Genomic DNA, 8,832 nt, shown 5'->3' on the forward strand with positions numbered 1-8,832 from the left:
CCCTATTCCTCCCTTATTTATATTTTATTACGTCGTCTAGATATAATCTGAGATCATACTTGTTGTTTAAATTAAGCATTTAGTGCCCTGTTCGATCGATCACAAGAAATATTTGATCGATCGAACATCATCTCTGCATATTTTCACTTCTCTATCCCATTGTGCGAAATTCTCTATATATTTCAGGTCTCTGTGTATTGTTCGAACTCATTCTTCGATCATTCAAAGTTCCCTCGATCGATCCAGTTATCATTTTGATCGATCTCAGTTCTATACTTAGAAAAATTTTGAATCTCTGAAAATTCCATCTCTCTGTCCCATCGTTCGAATGTGTCTGCAGGTTTTTAGTTCTTGGATCGATCAAAATCCGACCGATCATTCTTCGATCGATTTGTGTTCTTTATTTTGACTTTGACTTTTCAAAAATTCAAAATTCAAAATTTATTTTTGTTTTTGTTTTAATAAAAATATAAATATTTTCAAAAATCCAAAAAGATTTTAAATTTTAAAAAAATTCAAAAATATTTTGTTGTTTTGTAGCTCGATCGATTTGAGCACCTTCATGATCGATCCAGGTTCAATCGATCTGATGAACTCTGTGATGATCGAACATGTAGGGACCACTTTTTTAAAAAATGACCCAAGGGTCATTGGGATCGTTCATTAGATCGATCCAACGCCCTTGCTCTCTCTCCCGACGTTGTATTCCATCTTTCCCACCTTCGGCAAGACTCCGACGACTCCCAAACTTCATTCCCGACTTCATCTTCTCCTTCCTCTCTCTTGAGCCACTTCTCTCCTTCGTTTTTGGTAAGTTTTTTAATTTCCTTTTTCATTTTTGTTTTCTTTTCATGTTAAACATGTCGTTATGCTTAGATTCGAGTTTCCCATGTTGATTTGTTGCCATTTTTTGAATTTTCAAGCATGTGTGTATATATATATATAGTTTTTTTATTTCTAAATTTAGATCCGGGGGTCACGTGCCGATTTAAGTGACCATTTATGCATTGTTGAGGTGTATAGGGGGTCACGAGCTTGAAATGACCATTGGGATGCTCCCGTGTCTTACACGTCACAAATCCGTGACTTTTCATATTTATCACTAGGTTCGATCGATCACACCAATGCCTTGATCGATCAGGGCATGATCGATCCAATTCATGTCATGATTGATCCAACTTTGATCGATCACACTATTTTTCATGATCGATTGAACTGCACTGATTTACATATTGATGCTCCCATACGCTCTCTCGTGTTTCATGCTATTATATTTATGCCTAATGCCTGTGTTTTTCACATTGGTTGTATCCATTGACCGTCATGTTTCGCATGTTTCACTTTATTGGATCATTCACAGTCTATATTTGGTTGCATTACCACTTACACAGATTTATGTATTCTATTATAAGTTGTCTATCTCAATTTGACAAACATGTTTCTATCTGTTGTGTTTTCATTTCTGTATACCACATACTATTTCCTGTTACTGACTACAATTGCAAGTGTTCTTTCTTTTTGCAGGCCATGCCTAAGTTCAAGACCACTGCTAACTGAACATATGACCGCCGGGGGCGGCAGAGGAAAGAGGAGCCAGAGGAGCTTGAGAAACCAGCTCCTGCACAGTCTAAGCATCCCTCCTCTTCTTCCTCCTCTGCTTCTTTATCATCTCAGGAAGGTAAGGCCATACCACCTCTTTCACCTGCTCTAGTGTCACCATCGGCACAGCCTGGCCTAGTACGAGGCAGGGTGACTCGGAAGTTTTTGCGCATTTCATAGCGCACAAGTTTATTTTTGATGAGGACTTCTTTTCTCGGTCGATCACGACCCAGTGGTCCTATGATGAGATTTACCACCGCCATCTATCTCCCATCTTGGCCCCAGTGGCCAATCCAGTTTACCCGCGGCTTGTTCAGTTGTTCTACCAGAACCTCCGGCCAGCTCCGAGTAACTTGGCTGAGCTGCGGACTACCATTGACGGGTATCTCATCCGCATTACTGTCGAGACTTTGGCGACATCTTTTCAGTGCCCACATATCTGTCCACCGGGCATTGATTATCCGATTTTACGGAGGCCATCATTTGCAGCCATGGCCACAGCTCTTCATGGCACCGCTACTACTACCGACACTTTCGCCACTCGGACCTACTTGCCTGACGGCATGTGGTTCTTTGATTCGATTTTATACCGAAATGTTTTTATGGCGGGGCACAAGATCCAAAGGCGGGAGGATTTCTTAGCAGCTTTATATGTCATCTATACTGGGCATTGGTTCTCTGTCCCTGTACTCTACTGGACTGTCATGATGAAGCTATATGATTCTTACATCAGCAAGAGTAAACCGAAACGGCCTAAGTTCCTTCCATATTCCCATTTGATTACACAGATCATCTGGGACCAGCACTATCCTTTTGACCCGGAGGAGTCTATTGAGCCTCGGGCATGTTACTACAGGAAGAGGGACTGGAATAAGAGCTATAACGCTCTTATTAAGAGTCTGGAGCTAGATGCAGCACAGGCGGCGGAGGATCTTGAGAAGGAAGAGGCAGCAACAGCAGAGGCACAGACGGCAAAGAGAGTTTTCATGGATATTGACCTAGAGCAGGAGCTTCCAGTTGGGTCACCACATCACTCTCCGGAGCAGGGCCATCACATGTAGAGCCAGGAAGAGTATCAGGCTGCTGATGACTCCACATTGCCACGTCAGGATGATCCAGTCATTCTTGACACTCAGGCTCCAACACCCGGCTTAGGGGAGCGTCTCCAGATATTGGAGGATGCGGTTATCTCCCTCAGAGCAGATGTGACCACTCTCCGCACAGATGTCATGATAGCGCTGCAGGACATTTCTAGATATATCCGAGGCTCCCGCCCTGCCAGACTATCCTCATCTGCCTGACCTCTCTCTCTTTTTATCATATTTATATCTGTTCTCTTATACTGATACTGTGATACTATTATTCCATTTTTGCGGCCAATCTGTTGGCCCAATTACTGTGATGTACCTTATACTATTTTTATTTTTTATTTATTATGATATTTAGGATTTTAATTTAATTTATTTCATGATTATTAGTTGTCGTATTTAATTTTAAATTTGGAGATTTACCTAATTGATATGTTTAATGGGGTAGAAGTAGTTTTGGTTGCATATATATATATATATATATATATATATATATACATATATATATAATGCAAAATGGTGATAGGAAGGAGGTGGCAGCAAAGTAGCAGCTGAATAAGAATGAGAGAGAAATGGGTTTGATTTTTTTGTTGCATTGTATTTATGATATATTTATGTATATTTATACAATGTCAGATGAAGGAAAATGGAGCAGGTTGTACGAAATTGGTGAGATGAAAAGGAAAGACAAAGTAAGTGATGATGGCTTTTTCTTTTTCTGGGTCCCACTAAGATATGTGTTAAGAGATTGATTTGGTTTTGTACATTGTATCTGTGTGTGTGTGTGTGTGTGTATCAGATGGAAAAAGGGGCAGCAAGGTGTAGACGAAATTAGTGGGTGGCGGGGCCCATTGAAAAAAATGATTATCTTGATATTTTAAAATTTGAATGGTGAGTTATTGTAAGTTGTAAATCGGTGGATTGCCTATATATTGGGCTTGGCAATTAATAAGTATACAAAGACAGAGAAGGGAAGTAAGAAAAAAATTAGAGAGACACAGAGAGAGAGTCTGGAGTTTGAATACTGAGAGAGGTCCGAGAGTTTGCAGAGGAGGGTGGAGGTTTAAGGCTTTGATGATCCAATGAGGAAAATAATTCTTTTTCAGTGTAGGGTTCTCTACACCTTGAATGGCATAAGGTGGTTTTGCTTTAATGGCTTTTATTAAATGCTTTAATTAAATGCACATGTATTTTATTTATATACTCACATGAATATGTATATTTTTTGAAGCTGTTTTATTAAAACTCCATGAAATTCTTGTTATGGTTTTTCCGACTAAGACTTTCCGTCTCACCACCCTCCAGTTTCAGGTACCGAAGATGAACGGGGATTGCTGTGATACCCCCGGATTTCCAAATGCAGGTTGGCCAGGCCCACGCCCGAATACCTGGAGATATAAAAAATAAATCGGTAATAAACGAACACAGAGTACAAAAGAATAAATAGAAATAAATAATTTGCTGATAAGAAACTAAAATGATAATCCAATAATAAAGCTCAGAATATATTTTCATTAATTAATAAACTCTTCTAATATAACTGATCCTCCAAAAATACAACTCGGGAATCCATACTGTGTGGACCCCTAGAAAATCCAAACTAAACAAATGACAGCAATAACTGTCTAAATTAGGAAACTGAATCATAAAGGAACTCTTATGTAGATAAACCGGAAGAGTGAAGTAGATAGATCCCTACTCAGCACGAATAATCTCTACTCCTGACGAACACCTGAAACCCACAAACAAGTTCTACTCTACTACAGTCCAAGTAGAAATTCGATACACGTATACATCCTAATCAATCCAACAATAACTAGTAGTCCGTATATATATATACACACACACTAAAGGAACCTCACTAGACTATAGGGTTGTCTCAACCTGAATAGTAGGCAACATGCAAAACGCACATATAATGGGCATAAGTACCTAGACCTACCAGGGTACACAACTATACTATATCTAGCTACACATCCCTGGCGATATACGCGCCCTAACCACTGATCCTGAGACTCAAGCTCATATCATGACACCATACTTATATATATATAATCTAACAACAATCCTATCCAGTATAAATTAATCCTCCATAAGTCATACAATTTGTTCAGTTGACCTGACTTAAATATAAATAGGACTTAACATTTTAGTTAATCCATTCCCTTATATAATAAATTAATCACCCACAAGTCATTCAACTTGTTCAGCTGACCTGACTTGAATATAAGTAGGACTTAATATTTTAGTTAATCCATTCCCTTATATAAAATAGGTAGGACTTAACTGATAAGTTAATCCGTCCCTAGAATGCCACCATCTCATACTGGTGCATTAAACCACACAATCCAACAATTGATGTAACGATTAAGGAAATACATCAAACAATCCAGAAATAACTATGATAATATGATATCAAGTTATCACAAAACAGGAATGACTTATTATTTATTTAAGCTTCCTATATTATATGTCCTACACAAACTGAATCTTATACATGATGATATTTTATTATACCGTCAAATAAGCATTCTCGATATCCAATTCATCCTACACATTTAATTTCAGTTGCTAAAATATTTTAAAAGATTAAATCCATTCGTTTGTTTAAAACATTCAAATAGCAAGTATCATTATGATTGAGTTTATTTAAATTTATTTAAACCCAAACCTAGTTCCTATTTAATGTTCAGGAATCCTAGGCATGTTTCTACGTTCCATCATTCCATAGATATGAAAAATACATAATTTAAACATGTAAAAATTCACACCAGAAATTAAATCAAAATCATGCATTTATCAATTCATAACACAAGGACAGATATGAATCAATTTCATAAAACCTATGTTCTAATTCAATTAAACATGCATAATTATTTAATTTTATGTGTTTAATAAATCCTGGAATTTCTTAGACATGTACAGAAACACAAATCAAAGGGAAAGAGATAGAAGAAGAACTTGCCTTAAACTTTTGGATCGAAAGTTAAACTTCTTCTTCCTAGATCCTCTTCTCTAAAGGGTTTTTTCCTCCTTCCTTCCTCTTCCTCATTCGCTCTCTAACTCTTTCTCTCTAATATAAAATCACGTATTATATTTTTTTTAAGCCTCCTACAGACTTATACTTATGTATATATAGGCTAAAGAAAATTAACCATAATTCTAATTTCATTCCAAGTCAACTTAATAAAGAAAAATTAAAATTAAAATTAAAATATAAAAAATGTAACGTAAAATATGTTACGTATATAATTTATGTATATCCTTATTAAATAAATAAATTATATACATCCTATTATTTATTAGCAGATTGTCTAATAATACTTAAGTTACCATAATATTATATGGTAACTTAAAACATGATACCTATATAATTTATGTATATCCTTATTAAATAAATTATATACATCCCATTATTTATTTACAGATTATCTAATAATACTTAAGTTACCATAATATTATAAGGTAACCTAAAACATGATACATATATAATTTATGTATATCCTTATTAAATAAATAAATTATATACGTCCCATTATTTATTAGTGGATTATCCAATAATACTTAAGTTACCATAATATTATAAAGTAACTTAAAACATAACACATATCAAATCTATGCATATTTTTATTATTTAAATATAAAACATATACATCAAATTAAATATTACTACCCAAATTACCATAAAAGTAATTAATAAATTACACATTATTTATTAATGCATTATCTAATAATACTTAAGTTACCATAATATTATAAAGTAACTTAAAACATAGCATGTATCAAATCTATGTATATTTTTATTATTTAAATATAAAACATATACATCAGATTAAATATTAATACCCAAGTTACCATAAAAGTAATTAATAAATTACCCATTATTTATTAATGCATTATCCAATAATACTTAAGTTACCATAATATTATAAAGTAACTTAAAATATAATACGTATCAAAACTATGTATATTTTTATTATTTAAATATAAAACATATATATCAGATTAAATATTACTACCCAAGTTACTATAAAAGTAATTAATAAATTATTTTCCCTTTTATATATGTGTATAATATATATCTATATATATATATATATATATATACAACTATCCATGAGTAATAATCCGTACCCATCTAACCTCCTATCCAAGTGGTCCATGAGACCCAATTGGTTAGCCCATTACTACTAACCATAACCATAAAAGAAAAATAAAAAAAAATAATAAAATAAGAGAAAATATTTAATTTAAAATTAATCAAAACACCATTTAAGCACATAATCTAATTAAACAATTAACACATAGACAAATACAAATAACACATAGACACATAATCAAATACTCAAGTAACACTTAATTCAATTAAACCCATAAGCAATTAGTCAAATAATCAATTAAATAATTAAAAATACAATTAAAACAAATAAATAAATACCGAGACTATCCTTTTAAAATTAGGGGTATTACAATTACTAAATTCAGGTTTAGGTGGAAGAGTCGGCGTTGTAGGATTTATTTTATTTATTTGGAGAAATTTTTGTGTATATTTAAGGAAATTGACTTTGTATAAAAGAGGGCAATTTATTTATTTTTTTAATTTTTTTAATTTTTAATTTTTTTCTTTTATGATCCTGGGTGTATTTTGATGTATTTGGATTTGTATAAATTGAGGATTTTATTAGAAATTTCGGGTCGTGACATCTATTTTTAGTCGGGTATAGAATCCAGCTGGTTTTGTGTTATGATACGATGATTAATGAATACCCTGATAAGGGGGGAGCATTGGGTTTTTGTAGCAGTAGTGTCAGATTGCCTAATGACGTCTAGTGTCAAATGCAATATTGTTGCTGAGTTCATCGTCATGTGGTTTTATGAGGTGTTTTTTGGGAAGTCTGTGACTAGGGCCTCCTTCTTTAAGGAGGGTAGATTTCGAGGATGAAATCTTTTAAGAAGGGTAAATTGTAATGTTTCTGATTTTTCCCTTTTTTCATTTTCTGGGATTTTTTTTTTAGGGTATTTTTATCTTTCTTCGTTTTGCGTGCTGGACACTATGGGTTGTGCCGGGTATGTTTGAGAGTTGGTTGAGTCATTTTCTTGAGTACAGAACTCTTGAAAATGCAATGGTTGTTATTTTGGCATTTCTCCATTTTTCGAGCCGGGAGGTCCCACGTGGGACCTACCATCGGAGTCGTTAAGTACGGGGATTTTATTTTGGGTTCATTGCATTTTATTTATTATTATTAGATACATTTTATGTGACTATATGGTTTTTTAAATGATGTGACATAGGTGTACATGTATATGGTTATAATTGATGACTAAGGAAGATAATTGTTAAGGTGGACCCCACATGACGCTAAGTAGTATTTGTATCACCACATATCAGTTTTTGGCCCATTTTTCATCCTCCAGAACCGCAGTTCCCTTTCTCTCTCTACACAAAGCTTCTTCTCTCTCTAAACTTATACATTTAAGCTTTGATTCCTCTTTTACCTTTGAGAATTAGACTTTGCCATTGAAGGCAAAGTCGACTAGCACGTCGAGGCTGACATTTTGATTGGAGCTGATCTTTCTTTAAAGCACGGTACCAATTTTGAATTTGGGGAATTTTGGGCTGAAATTTGGGGCTTTGCTTGGTTGTTCTCCATTTAAGGTAGAGGTTTCTCTAATGCCTCAAACTTCATCTTTTGTTGAGCATTTCTATCTCTCATTTTATATAATCTGAGATTTGAAATGAAATCTGTTACCGTGTGAATGATAATATTATGTTAAGTGTTTAAAGCATGATTTACTTTTGTTATGTGTTATAAGTATGCTTAACTTGGTTAATTGGAAGTTGTGTTGATATTTCATTGATGGCATGATATTGTGTATATAACTCTATGTGGAGCATGCTTATGAATCAACCTTGTAAATGTATTTGAAATAATGATGTGAAAGATGTTTGTGTAGTATTAGAATTATGAGGTATGCCATGTTTATACATATCAATATTGTTCATGAATAGAATTGGTGCATTCTCATGACATGGCAAGAAAAAGGATTTTAAAAAGGGTTTGGAAAAAAAAGGTTTTTACAAAAGAAAAGGCTTTCTCCAAAATGGGAGGTTTTATAAAATGAACAGGATTTCGCGAGTCCGGGG

This window comes from Cornus florida, unplaced genomic scaffold, assembly GCF_030987335.1.
Source record: "Cornus florida cultivar Cherokee Brave unplaced genomic scaffold, ASM3098733v1 CherokeeBrave_3.0.0_Hap2_Chr11, whole genome shotgun sequence".
In the NCBI taxonomy this organism is placed as follows: domain Eukaryota; kingdom Viridiplantae; phylum Streptophyta; class Magnoliopsida; order Cornales; family Cornaceae; genus Cornus; species Cornus florida.